The sequence below is a fragment of the Electrona antarctica genome (assembly GCF_951216825.1).
Source record: "Electrona antarctica genome assembly, chromosome: 4".
Lineage (NCBI taxonomy): Eukaryota > Metazoa > Chordata > Actinopteri > Myctophiformes > Myctophidae > Electrona > Electrona antarctica.
Genome location: NC_136809.1, coordinates 54,953,594 through 54,968,334, shown reverse-complemented (window position 1 = coordinate 54,968,334; position 14,741 = coordinate 54,953,594). Strand labels below are relative to the sequence as shown.

The following is a 14,741-nucleotide window of genomic DNA, read 5'->3' as shown; positions in this document are numbered from 1 at the left end:
TGGGTTCAAAAAGTAACATAGGAAAAGAGAGGAAGCCGCACACTCATATGCTCCGAAGGATAAGTTTATTGACGACGTTTCGAGCCAAGGCTCTTCATCTGGTCAAACTCAAGATGTCAGTGATCCACCCACTTAAATAGACACCCACGGGTCACGTTACTAGTGTGGGTGGAACCAACACAACATGGTCATTAGATCAATTAATGAAATATCATTAAATATAGTGTTACACATTTCTCAAATCCACAACCGTGGAATAAGCAAAAGGACATCATGATTATTACAGAATCTAGGATAGTGATTCACATAATCAGGTATTATTACTTAGGCAACAATTCGAATATATACAGTGTACAATAAAGAAATTATAAAAAATGGCTGATGGGGAAGTCCTCGTTCATTCCCTTTGGGGACATTGTATTCAAAGTGTAAATCCAAAAGGATTCACGTTGTAGCAATAGTCTATTTAGATCCCCTCCTCGCCTGGGGCATTTTACATGTTCAATCCCCTGATATGTGTGGCCACAGTATGTTTAGCGGACAAAAAATGCATTGCAACCGGGCTTTTTGGATCTTGGTTGCGAATGCTACTTCTATGCTCGCTCATGCGTGTTTTTAACGCCCTGTTGGTCTTGCCAACATACCCTAGACCACATGGACATTTGAGTAAGTATATAACATTTTTGGTTGTGCATGTTATAGTGCCCTTGATGTCATAGTTTTTACCCGTGAGTGGGTGCGTAAAAGTGTGGCTCTTAGTGGTGAAGTTGCATTGTGCGCAACGGCCGCATTTATAATTACCATCGGGGATTTGAGTCAAAAAGTTAGATTCTGGCGAGATAGGAGTGAGATCTGATTTGACAACAGTTTGCCTAATATTGGGAGGACGTTTGTAAACAACCCTAGGTATTTCTTTAAAAGTATTGGCCAGTTTGGGGTCGCTGCTGATGATGTACCAATGTTTCTTTATAGCACATTCAAATTCTTTTCCCAGGGCTGAGTATTGCACAATGCATAGAGGACCGTTACTTGAGGGGGAGTCCCGTTTGGATTGAAGAACTTCCTCTTGTGTGCAGTCGCTGAATCTGTCGCGTGCCTTTTTTAGCCATTCATCTGGATAGCCTCTGCTTCTGAAGCGCGCATCTAGGAGATCTGCCTGTGTTTTATAATCTGCGTCTTCACTACAGAGTCTCCTCATGCGGCTATGTTGGCTTATTGGAAGGCTGCGTTTCAGCGGTAGCGGATGGAAACTATCAGCTCGGAGCAAGGCATTACTGTCTGTGGGTTTTCTATAAACATCTGTTTTGAAACCTTTGCCGTTGCGTATGATGCGTATGTCCAGAAAACTGATTTCCTTTTTGTCAAAGGTGATAGTGAATTTCAGTGATTCATTGCAGGAGTTGATATAGTCAAAAAACATTTTTAGATCATGTTCACTGCCGCTCCATAATAAAAGGATGTCATCCACATAGCGTCGCCAAAGTTTTATGTAGGTTAGGAAGGGATTATTGGGCCCAAAGACTGAATCTTGTTCAAAGAGGCCCATATAGAGGCCTGCGTAATTAGGGGCCATACGGCTTCCCATTGCGGTGCCACGTGTTTGGAGATAATAGTCATTCTCAAACATAAAGAAATTCCTTGTTAAAACTAATTCGGCCAGCTCTCTGATGCAGTTTGTACTGGGTGAGGGGTTTTCACGTCGGTTCATATAATAGGTGAGCGCTTGCAATCCCCCTGTGTGTGGTATACAGGTGTATAAGCTCTCAACATCCAAAGTGACCATGATAACTTCTTCAATTTTTCCCACATTCTTTAGGGTGTTAATCATGTCCATGGAGTCTCTTATATAGGCTGGGAGAGAAGTGACATGTGGTTTTAAAAAATGATCGACATATGTGGAGATTTTCTCTGTGAGCGACCCGATTGAGGAGACAATGGGTCTGCCTGGAGGCGATTCAAGGCGTTTGTGGATTTTGGGCAGCGTGTATATGACTGGGGTGACAGGGTATTCAACTTTCATGAACTCCAATACATTTTTATCAATTTCCTGATTGTCAAAAAAATGCTGTAGTTTTCCATGTATTTCTGTTTTGAACTGGGCTGTAGGACTGGATGGCAACTTTTTATAGAAAGATAGATCTCCTAGTTGTCTTTTTATTTCATTTTGATAGTCCACCCGGTTCTGAATGACTATAGCGCCGCCTTTATCAGCGGGCTTGACAATCACATGCACATCATTTTTCAAATCAATCAAAGCATCTCTCTGTTCTTTTGGGAGGTTATTCATTGTTTTATATTCCCGTTTTTTATTTAGGATTTGAGTTACATCTTTTTCAACCAATCTACAATAAGTCTCTAGAGAGGCGTTCTTATTCCTGGGTGGACAAAAAGTAGATTTGGCACGGAAGGGATGTTTTGCCCTGGTCACATTTTCACGAGTGTCATCTACCTGTGTGAGCTCATTGGAAGTGTGTTTGGGGCTAAAGAATTCCCTTAGTCTGAGAGTGCGGAAAAACTTGTGAAAATCAATGATGGTGTTAAAGTCATTGCATTGTGTGGTAGGGACAAAAGAAAGGCCTTTACTGAGGGCTAACTCACATGGGGTGCTTATGGATTTATTGGACAAATTGATCACATTCAGTGATTCTGGCTGCTGCGTGTCCAGTAGGGGCAGTGGCGTGCACAGACATTTAGAGGGGCAGGTGCTCAAGTTAAAAAAGGGCACCTTGTGCAGCGCGTGGAACCGGCCGGTTGCCTTAATCTATTTTGGGCGGGAACCCCTTTTGGTGTTAGCATTATGTTATGCTTTAGCTATTGAAAAATAGCAGATCTACAAGCTCATAGCGCGCCACCGAGTGGCGCGCTACGAGCTTGTAGGTCTGCTATTTTTGAAAAAGAAAAAGAAAAAAAGTTTTTTTTTTTTTTTTTTTTTTAAAAGGGCACATTGCCAAAAGGGCAGGGGGTGCTCTAGCACCCCCTAGTGTCTATCTGTGCACGCCACTGAGTAGGGGGAAGGTTGCCTTTTTCCTCTTGCTCCTGCGGCATTTTCTCCAGGGACGTTTCTGCCTCGTTGGCCTCGCTGTCCTCCTCGTTGTGGTCTCGACATTCCTCTGCGTCCTGCGCCTCGTCTGTCTAAAAAAGGTCATTTCATGGCCAGTTCAGAGCAGCCGGGGCAGCTGGGGCAGCCGGAGCAGGGGCAGCCGGGGCCGGAGCCGCGGGGGCTGGAGCTGGTGGATTCAGTCTCTGGTACAAACTCCAGAGATAGAGCATTTGCAGGTAGCTACTGAAGCCCTACACAGAAGGAAAGCAACACAACAACATTATAATACAACAATACAATGTATATAACCTTTGCGTGTGGAATGAATGACCCGTTTAGACCTGAGGCTGCGTCGGTGTCATCATTATTTCAAACCTTAACTGTTTAAAAACAGCAGATCTACAAGCTCATAGCGCGGCACCAAGTGCCGTGCTATGAGCTTGTAGATCTGCTATTTTTGAAAAATCGTGAAAATGTGACACAATCTTTGAATATATTCTTTCAGATCAAACGTTTTTAACTCAAATATTTGCTTCTGGGGGGGGGGGGGGGGGGGGGGGAGACAACGTTTTTCAGAAGATTGTCTATTTCGAAGATTTTTTTTTTAGAATCGTCCTCAGGTCGAAATTGGATTAACTCATATATTTGCTTCTGGGGGTGGGTCCCTGGAACAACATATTTTGAGATGGGGGTCGGCGGCCAAATACAGATCATTCTGGGGGTCCTTGACATGAAAAAGGTTGACCACCAGTGACACATAGAAACATGGGTTTTTCAGAAAGCAGTTTTGTAGAATCAGCTCATACGTCTAAATGTGATAAAGATTATCTGTGTGTAATGCAGTCCAAACGACACTGACCTCTTCACTGGAACGCTTCACGATAACATGTTCAGGGTGTGGAGCAGCTTCACGATAACATGTTCAGGGCGTGGAGCAGCCTTCAGAAGAAAAGCAAGGTTTTAGTCACATGAATAAATGCAGCGCGAGCCGTGGTTGTGAATTCCAAAATGTCCTTCACCGGAAGGTCGCCAGTTCGAATCAGCGGTCCGACACGTTAAAATTACCACCGCTGTGGTAAGTGCCCTTGAGCAAGGCATTGAACCACTACCATGAAATGTTCTATGAGCAGGGCCTGGCTGGAAACAAGTTATTGAGCTTAGCCCAGATACCCTGGGTAAATATAGTAACTTTGCTTTGCTTTGCTTTGCTATAATAGTGATGCCTGCGGCTGATACATTAATTGCATTGGACTACCAAGTCCTACCAAGCAGCTGGAGAGAAGTGTCAGTAAGGCAGCAAGGGCTACAGTCTCCTTCACTCCAAATGCTCCCATCTGAGAACGATAAATGCATGAATTCATCTCAATAAAACATTAACCCGTTTAGGCCTGAGGACGATTCTACAAATGCCTTCTAAATTCTGATAGTTTTCTGAAAAAACCCTATGTTTATATGTCAGTGGTTCTCAATATTTCATATCGTCACCTTATTAAACTAATGGCCTAAGTCATTTTTTGCCGAAAATGAGTTTTTGGCCTAAATCAACTCCTGGTGATGCTGGCCACCTCTGGTAAAATCGCCTAAGCCCTAACGTAAAAGGCCTTCCTGTTACACCCTATTAAAAAATAGGGTGAATGGGAGTGAGTGGGAGTGAATGGGAGGTACTGTTAGTATGGGACTGTCACTCCCATTCATCCCATTCACTCCCATTCAGTCCCATTCACTCCCATAGTATCAGTCCCATAGTAACAGTACCTCCCATTCACCCCCATTCAGTCCCATTCACTCCCATTCACTCCCATTCACTCCCATTCAGTCCCATTAAATCCCATTCACTCCCATTCAGTCCCATTCACTCCCATTCAGTATCAAATGTCTTTGTGCTCTGATATTATTTTAAACACTGATACTGATACTATGGGAGTGAATGGGAGTGAATGGGAGTGAACTGGACTGAATGGGAGTGAATGGGAGCTACTGTTACTATGGGACTGTCACTCCCATTCATCCCATTCACTCCCATTCAGAGTGAAAGGGAGTGAATGGGAGTGAGTGGGAGTGAATGGGAGGTACTGTTACTATGGAACTGTCACTCCCATTCATCCCATTCACTCCCATTCAGTCCCATTCACTCCCATAGTATCAGTCCCATAGTAACAGTACCTCCCATTCACTCCCATTCAGTCCCATTCAGTCCCATTCAGTCCCATTCAGTCCCATTCACTCCCGTTCACTCCCATTCACTCCCATTCAGTCCCATTCAGTCCCATTCACTCCCATTCAGTCCCATTCAGTCCCATTCAGTCCCATTCAGTCCCATTCACTCCCGTTCACTCCCATTCACTCCCATTCAGTCCCATTCAGTCCCATTCACTCCCATTCACTCCCATTCACTCCCATAGTAACAGTACCTCCCATTCACTCCCATTCAGTCCCATTCAGTCCCATTCCCTCCCATTCCCTCCCATTCAGTCCCATTCCCTCCCATTCAGTCCCATTCAGTCCCATTCCCTCCCATTCAGTCCCATTCAGTCCCATTCCCTCCCATTCAGTCCCATTCACTCCCATAGTATCAGTCTCATAGTAACAGTACCTCCCATTCACTCCCGTTCAGTATCAAATGTCTTTGTGCTCTGATATTATTTTAAACACTGATACTGATACTATGGGAGTGAATGGGAGTGAATGGGGGATACTGTTACTATGGGAGTGAATGGGAGTGAACTGGACTGAATGGGAGTGAATGGGAGTGAATGGGAGTGAATGGGAGGTACTGTTACTATGGGAGTGAATGGGAGTGAACTGGACTGAATGGGAGTGAATGGGAGTGAATGGGAGGTACTGTTACTATGGGAGTGAATGGGAGTGAACTGGACTGAATGGGAGTGAATGGGAGTGAACTGGACTGAATGGGAGTGAATGGGAGCTACTGTTACTATGGGACTGTCACTCCCATTCATCCCATTCACTCCCATTCAGAGTGAAAGGGAGTGAATGGGAGTGAGTGGGAGTGAATGGGAGGTACTGTTACTATGGAACTGTCACTCCCATTCATCCCATTCACTCCCATTCAGTCCCATTCACTCCCATAGTATCAGTCCCATAGTAACAGTACCTCCCATTCACTCCCATTCAGTTCCATTCACTCCCATTCACTCCCATTCACTCCCGTTCACTCCCATTCACTCCCATTCAGTCCCATTCAGTCCCATTCACTCCCATTCAGTCCCATTCAGTCCCATTCAGTCCCATAGTAACAGTACCTCCCATTCACTCCCATTCAGTCCAATTCACTCCCATTCAGTCCAATTCACTCCCATAGTATCAGTCCCATAGTAACTGTACCTCCCATTCACTCCCATTCACTCCCATAGTAACTACCTCCCATTCAGTCCCATTCCCTCCCATTCCCTCCCATTCCCTCCCATTCAGTCCCATAGTATCAGTCCCATAGTAACTGTACCTCCCATTCACTCCCATTCACTCCCATAGTAACTACCTCCCATTCAGTCCCATTCCCTCCCATTCCCTCCCATTCCCTCCCATTCAGTCCCATAGTATCAGTCCCATAGTAACAGTACCTCCCATTCACTCCCATTCAGTCCCATTCACTCCCATTCACTCCCATTCAGTATCAAATGTCTTTGTGCTCTGATATTATTTTAAACACTCTGTGGCTGACCCTAAACCATGGTCTATTCAAAATAATTGGAATAAAAACATTTTGCCTAAGTCACTTACTGCAGAAGTAATTTGGCCTAAATAAGGTTTATAATTGCCTAAGTTAAAATGGCATGTTCAGATATTGGCCTAAGTCATTTTATCCTTACATGTTACATGATTGACATACACCTTTATTTGTATGTCAATAGTCATATTTTTTCATATTTTTTGGAATTGAAATAATTAAGAAATATTATATATTCTACATTTGGCACAGTTTTTTGTGTTTCCTGAAAACCTTGAAAAAATGACTTAGGCAATTAGTTTAATAAGGTGACGATATCAAGGACGCCCAAAAATATATGTAATTGGCCGCCGACCCCCATCCGAACATATGTTGTTCCAGGGACCTCCCCCAGAAGCAAAGATGTGAGTTAAAAACACGCTGAAAGAATATATATTCAAAGATTTGAGGCACATTTTCACGATTTTTCAAAAATAGCAGATCTACAAGTTCATAGCGCGGCACTCGGTGCCGCGCTATGAACTTGTAGATCTGCTATTTTTCAATAGCTAAATTATAACAATGTTTAAAACACCAAAAGGGGTTCCGACCCAAAATGGATTAAAGTACTATTATTGAGCAAAAGCAACAATTATCTCATTGAATCATACCTTCTTGAATGGTGTGGTATATATATAGTTTCCAAGTCAACTGAATTAATTCTTGCTGTGATATGGTCGTCAATGCAAGACACGTTTTTAATATGGTATATATATACTAGTGTTGTGTATTTCAGCCAATCACAGCCATAATTAATCATATCTTTTGCAATGTAGAGTTATTCATTGAGTTGTCTGGGTGGAACTGCATGTGACCAAACAAATACATGCTTGAGCAGCGTGTATTAAATCTCATGGAGTTACAGAGAGCAATTAAGAATGACTGAATAAATAAACTGACTTGTTGACGGTTGACTGATAAGATTTAGAAATAGTGTGGAAATCTAAATAGACGTGTTATGGGCGTGCACTGCAACGCATGATATTACACATCGTATACCAATAATGATGCCCAGCTTACTCTACCAGCACGCACTCATAGGCAAAGGTATCTGAAATATAGCATCACACCACAGGTGACTGGACATGCATTTTATCGCTCTATTTATTTATTTTTTAATTACAGAAACCTGCATTTATTTACTCTTTTACTGCTGTCCAACAGGCGATGGAATATTTAGTTGTTGTTGGGCGGTGCCGTTGTTGGGCGGTGCCGTAGTTGGGCGGTGCCGTAGTTGGGCGGTGCCGTAGTTGGGCGGCGGTGGCTCAGGGGTAGAGTGGCCGAATGGGAACCGCAAGGTTGCCAGTTTGAACCCGCGCTCCCCCAGAGTTAGTGTCGAAGTGTCCTTGAGCAATACGCTGAAAACCAAAATGCTCCCGATGTGCTGGTTGGCGCCTTGCATGGTTTCCGCCGCCATCGGTGTATGAATGTGTGTGTGTGAATGGGTGAATGTAATGCACAATCTATGTAAAGCGCCTTGGATAAAGGTAAAGGCGCTATGTTAATGCACCATTTACCATTTATATTTGCAAATGTATTTTTATGTTAGCCAACTACTTAGGCTATACTGTAAGTTGAACCTTGTTCTCATTGCATTACAGAAAACATGTTTTAAACGCAATGTACAGTTGGAGGCCATCGATATTGTCCTTTCTTTTTGCTGAGGTTTGCGTGATCTGCGCAAAAGGACAGTTAACCCATTTTGGGCGGGAACCCCTTTTGGTGTTTTAAACATTATGTTATAATTTAGCTATTGAAAAATAGCAGATCTACAAGCTCATAGCGCGCCACCGAGTGGCGCGCTATGAGCTTGTAGATCTGCTATTTTTGAAAAATCGTGAAAATATTTATTTCAGAAAACTGGAGGATTTAGAAGGATTTTTTAAAGATTTTGAGGTCAGGCCTAAATGGGTCAAATGATAAGGGACAATATTGGTGGCACCCAACTGTATCATGTTCAGGGCTCAACGGTGAGATTCCTGGAAGTAAAGACCCAAATCAATTTTCTCCATAGATAATTGTATTATCTGCTGATTCTGCTACTGGACAGGTGGGGCCATGCATTCCTAACTTCCCTCTCTCGGGAACGAAGCCAGTGGGGAATACAATACATGCCCCACCTGTTTATGCAATACCTGTTGCATTTGTTTGTCAGAAGCCGTTGTGTCAGTTCTCAAAGTTATACCCAGAACGGTACCCTGCACTACCATACGAAGGATCGTCTAAATAATAATTGTGGAGATTTTTAGGAAGAATTCAACATTGAGGTGACCACAATGTGAACATGTTGACACAGCAACAATGAAACAGCGTTAGCCTGGCATGGCATGTCCAGACAAATACATACAGTTGGAGGCCATCGATATTGTCCTTTTCTTTTTGCTGAGGTTTGCGTGATCTGCGCAAAAGGACAGTTAACCCATTTTGGGCGGGAACCCCTTTTGGTGTTTTAAACATTGTTATAATTTAGCTATTGAAAAATAGCAGATCTACAAGCTCATAGCATTTGTTTGTCAGAAGCCGTTGTGTCAGTTCTCAAAGTTATACCCAGAACGGTACCCTGCACTACCATACGAAGGATCGTCTAAATAATAATTGTGGAGATTTTTAGGAAGAATTCAACATTGAGGTGACCACAATGTGAACATGTTGACACAGCAACAATGAAACAGCGTTAGCCTGGCATGGCATGTCCAGACAAATACATACAGTTGGAGGCCATCGATATTGTCCTTTTCTTTTTGCTGAGGTTTGCGTGATCTGCGCAAAAGGACAGTTAACCCATTTTGGGCGGGAACCCCTTTTGGTGTTTTAAACATTGTTATAATTTAGCTATTGAAAAATAGCAGATCTACAAGCTCATAGCGCGCCACCGAGTGGCGCGCTACGAGCTTGTAGATCTGCTATTTTTGAAAAATCGTGAAAATATTTATTTCAGAAAACTGGAGGATTTAGAAGGATTTTTAAAAATTTTGAAGTCAGGCCTAAATGGGTCAAATAATAAGGGACAATATCGGTGGCACCCAACTGTATCACTGCGCAGATATTAGTCTGGAATCTCTGTGTGGAACTCACTGATTTTTTTAAAATGCCTCTGGTGATAAACCCACCCCATATCTATCTAAATGTATCTATAACGTTCGCCCCACCGACTGACACAAGTGTTCCACACCCCCACATGGAGTGCAGTGCCCGGTGTCGAGTCCCTCGGATCGCCCGTTGTCCAGAACCAGCATAAAAAAAGCCTCTGCCCGCTCGGACTCTGGACAGGGCCCAAATCCAGTTCACCCCTAGATCTCCATATATGGAGCTGCGGTCTGTTCTGTCGTCACAATGGTGTTCTGACATCGCCCTTTATTAGCCTTATTGATCACACCTGAGCACCCCCCAACAGGCACTGTTCTATAGTTTGCATAATGGGCCAGGCCCTGATTGGTCCCTCACTACTTCGGAGGGAGTGAAAAAAAAATGGATTTAATCGAAAGACAGAGAAAGATACGAGAGAGAAATTGAGAAATCGACATTTTTTGTTGAATCAGTACATTTTGTGGACAGTTCAATTCCAGAGATAATTCTCTGTCTGAACGCCTGGCAAATATGGTTTCATATTATAGACATGCAAGTGGTTTCATTTTATTTTGTATAGCTGAGACTAAAACATGTAATATGACATTAACATAAAACTCACTCTTACTCAGTTACTGATGTATTAATATACATTTTAAGGACTGACGACATACTTGTATTTTTTACACATTTTTTATTGCTTGACATCGATTTTTAGATTTCCATAAAAATGTCCACTCTTATTTTGTACTTCACAAACAAAATACAATTTGTACTGGATCCCTGACGAGCACAATGAGAGCAGTCATGCATGTCATTACAAATAAAAAATAAATAAAACACTGATTCAAATTCAACAAAGGTCACGGTTTCAAGCATCTCCTCTCGGATCGGTCACGGGGGCAGCTGTGGTGATGACAGGGGGCGGTACAGGTGGGTTTACTGGTGGTGGTGGTGGTGGTGGTGCTGGTCGTGGCCAAAAACCAGGCCAGAAGGGGCGGAAACATTTTGGCACACGGAATCTGTAGGAATCTGTGCTCTATAGTGGGCAAGAGAAAACAAAGAAAGTTACACTTTTACACGTCTTTCCAATTTGTCTTTCTTTATTGTTTTATCCTTTTCACCTCATCACTGTCAGAATTACTTCTACGCACACGTCGACCAGAATTCTGCAACAAAACCAAACGGTTTTACGGGTTCTGATATTTTAGTTTATACTAATCTGACATCATTTTAATTTATTCTATAAGAGAGGGCAATAAAGTCTAGAATGATTCCACTTACAGTCGCACAGCAACCAATGAGGACGATCGCCAGCAGCATAAACTTCATCGTGTTCTTGAAACTGAAAAACAGAATGATAATTCTTTTGAGAATTCCTCATCATTAATCGTTATTTCCCCACTGAAAAACATTGAACACAATACCAAGAATACACAATACGCATGAATACATTTTCACATAATTTACCTTGCAGCTGGTGCTTAATGGAACTCTCTTAACCTTGAAAGTGTGATCTCACCATGTGTCCAGAATCACGACAAACCTCTGTATAAATAACGCAGATGAAGGCGTGAACATTATCCAGCTTACTCACTGGTGTTTCGAAACACCCTGTTCGTAATAGATTTGCAACAGATGCTGACACATGGATGCATTTACCGTGTCAACGTCTCTAATCATAATATTTCCCCCTCAATGGGGTTGAGCAATTATTGAGCTTGCACATTGACTATTACATGTCATGGGGAAGACCGTTCTTCTCCCCAAACTTAATTAAGCTGCTGTTTATTAGCGTTTATTGAGATACAGGGTTGTACTGGGGCACTTTTTTCACACACACCACACGCCAGGGGGCGGCCCGGGTTCCGGCGAGCCTTCCCGCGTCCAAAACGGTCGAGAAATGACAGAGTTATCATGAGGGGGTCCCTGGGGCGTCCCCCCCAACATCCAGACCCCCAAGAACGCGCCCAGGCGGGGGGGTGGGGGGGCGGCCCGGTTCCGGTAAGCCTTCCCGCGTCCAAAACGGTCGAGAAATGGCAGAGTTATCATGTGGGGGTCCCCGGGGGGTCCCCCCCAACATCCAGACCCCCAAGAACGTGCCCAGGCGGGGGGGTGGGGGGCGGCCCAGTCTCAGTAAGCCTTCCCACGTCCAAAACGGTCGAGAAATGGCAGAGTTATCGCGTGGGGGTCCCCAGGGGGTCCCCCCCAACATCCAGACCCGCAGGAACACGCCCAGGGGGGGCGGCTCGGGTTCCGGCGAGCCTTCCCGCGTCCAAAACGGTTGAGAAATGACAGAGTTATCATGTGGGGGTCCCCGGGGGGTCCCCCCCAACATCCAGACCCCCAAGAACGCGCCCAGGGGGGGCGGCCCGGGTTCCGGCAAGCCTTCCCGCGTCCAAAACGGTCGAGAAATGATCGTGTTGCAGCTTTTGTGCTGGGACGCGTACTCGTACACATACATATATATATACTGTACATGGGGACACACATAGCTCCGTAATGGAGCAGAGGCACCGCTCAAAAACTTTGCATATCAATATAGTTTGGTATGGAGTATAGTTTTATATATATTTGCTAATTTGTGTGTTATGGTATCTCTTTTAACATATGCCCTTGCAAAACATAGTGTAGCACAACTTTATTTTTGTATCTTTATTCAGTCAGAAACATGTACAATTGTACAATTAATGTTTTTGTGTGCATACAGTATACGAAACTAAATAAACCCTGTGCACTGTAGCGCAACTTAAGCCATGCAGCCACAGGCCGGAACTAACACAGTATCTAGGCTGCATGTGTATGTGACTGATAACATAAAAAATCACACCCGTGTGAACTGAGTGGTGTAAGGTCTTATATAGACTGATCAGCTGTGGTCTGACGTAATGTCTGACGTAATGAAATCACACCCGGACGAACTGGGTGACCGTAGCAACCATGCTCATTTTTTGGTACGAACAGACAGACAGACAGACAGACAGACACGTAAACTAACAAAGCCAGTCGTAGGAAAAAGGGGGGGAAAAGAAGATTTCATGAAAAAAATGTGAATTTTGGGTGCCAAACTGGATCATATCCAGGGCCGTTTGTAGCATATACAGTATGGAACGTGTGGGGGTCAAATCCCTGTAACCCCCCGAAATGCATAGAAAACTATACCATCATCATATCAGTTTATCTATCTATCTATCTATCTATCTATCTATCTATCTATCTATCTATCTATCTATCTATCTATCTATCTATCTATCTATCTATCTATCTATCTATTTATCTCCTTCTTTGACCAACAGTAACCCAATTTCCATCAGCACCCTGTCGGTTCACACAGCACGGGATGGCAAAGTGTTCAGGTGGATCTAAACTTCTCTGAAAATGATGCCCACCCAATCAGAAATGATAAATGATACAGTAACAGATACTTTGAGGTATTTTTTTTATATTTACTTTATATATACTTTTGATAGGGCGGGTCTGGGTACGTGGGCTCTGCTCTAATCGTCCGTTCACACGCACGTGCACGCAGACTTTACTAACAGCATGGCTCATAATGCGCCAAAATGCGATATTCGCGGCTTGTTATAAGACCCTAATTTGAGATCCCACGATCAATAATGAATTGCTTTTTTATTTGCATTTTCAATAACGATCAATAACTCAGACCAGATCAGACGACGACGGACACAACGGACGTCTGTGGTGGCACCAAAATGGCCGAAATTTACCTCCGGTTCAAACAGAAGACAACAAGAGCTCGTCGTCTTTGCTTATTTCGTTCATTTGTCTGGAACTCGGCACCTACCGCCCCCTATGGTACCTGGATATAGGGAGTTAATAGTACCACAGACGAAAAACAGTCTAAGTCCAAATTTCATTCTGACCCCTCCACGAAAAGGCCTCGTTGTCCTGAACCCTTATCTATCATTTATACATTATGGATCAATAGTGTGGACTTAGACTGTTATTTGTCTGTGGCATTCAATTGCGAATTCAAATCCCTTGACTCCTTCAAAACGGCTCTCAAAGGGCACCTATATGGACGGCTGCAATTCGAAACTGGCCCCCGTAAAATCTGAATCCCCCACCCACCCCCTTTTCCCCCTCACTGTATATGTTTTCTTTTCCCTTTTTACCTCCTTTATGATTATGATTTCCTGTTTTTTTTTGCTATATAGAAGTGTATATTTGTATAGGTCTCTAAATGTTATGATGAATTGAACAAGGTCAGGTGGACCCTCTTGTAAACAAGTGTAATGCTTTATTGGGTTGTCCACTCACAGTTAACAGTTTTTTGTAATGAGTTGTGCTTGAACGGTAATTCTATACGAACTGTTAATAAACACTTCAATCAATCAATCAATCAATCAATCAATCAATCAATCAACCAATCAATCAATCAAATTTCCAAAAACCTCTCAACTTTATACACAAAGACAGCAAAGTGTTTCTTAATGTTCTTTATTGTTTTCGCTAATATTAAGTTAGTGTTTCACACATTTCCCAGGTGGAGGTGGTGGAGGTGATACAGGTGGTTGGTGGTGGTGATAGTGATGGTGGATAGTGGTTGTGTTGGGTCTTAACCCAACCACCACCAATAGTAATAATAATACATCCATTCCTACGGAAGAAAAACAAAGACGACATGAATAAACAATAAATGTATATAACTTCTAACTTATGTACTGTACGTGACACAACCATCCTTTGCATGCATATATATACTGCAGCCCATAGACTCACCTCACTCGAACGCTTCTCAATGACATGATGTTCGGGGTGTGGAGCAGCCTTCAAAAAACCCAAAGCAAACACATTGTTACGTCATTGCAGTACCATCATGTTATGATACATTCCAAAATGTCCTCGTTGTAATATATCTGGTACATTGCATTGGCAAAGTCTTAC

General features: G+C 43.2%; 2 long non-coding RNA genes across 3 annotated transcripts; both read right to left on the bottom strand.

Moving 5' to 3' along the window:
• Positions 1-3,945: 3,945 nt before the first annotated feature.
• Positions 3,946-7,465, bottom strand: LOC306921452. The gene is made up of 3 exons (XR_013789760.1): positions 7,379-7,465; positions 4,306-4,374; positions 3,946-3,979 (listed from the first exon to the last, which is right to left on the bottom strand). It is a non-coding gene; the product is annotated as an uncharacterized lncRNA (long non-coding RNA).
• A 3,264-nt stretch (positions 7,466-10,729) lies between these two features.
• Positions 10,730-11,342, bottom strand: LOC306921457. 2 transcript variants are annotated; one of them, XR_013789765.1, is made up of 4 exons: positions 11,304-11,342; positions 11,118-11,178; positions 10,958-11,002; positions 10,736-10,872 (listed from the first exon to the last, which is right to left on the bottom strand). It is a non-coding gene; the product is annotated as an uncharacterized lncRNA (long non-coding RNA). The 2 variants fall into 2 exon arrangements; XR_013789764.1 differs by lacking the exon at positions 10,958-11,002 and having other exon boundaries at positions 10,730-10,872.
• Between the last annotated feature and the right edge of the window lie 3,399 nt (positions 11,343-14,741).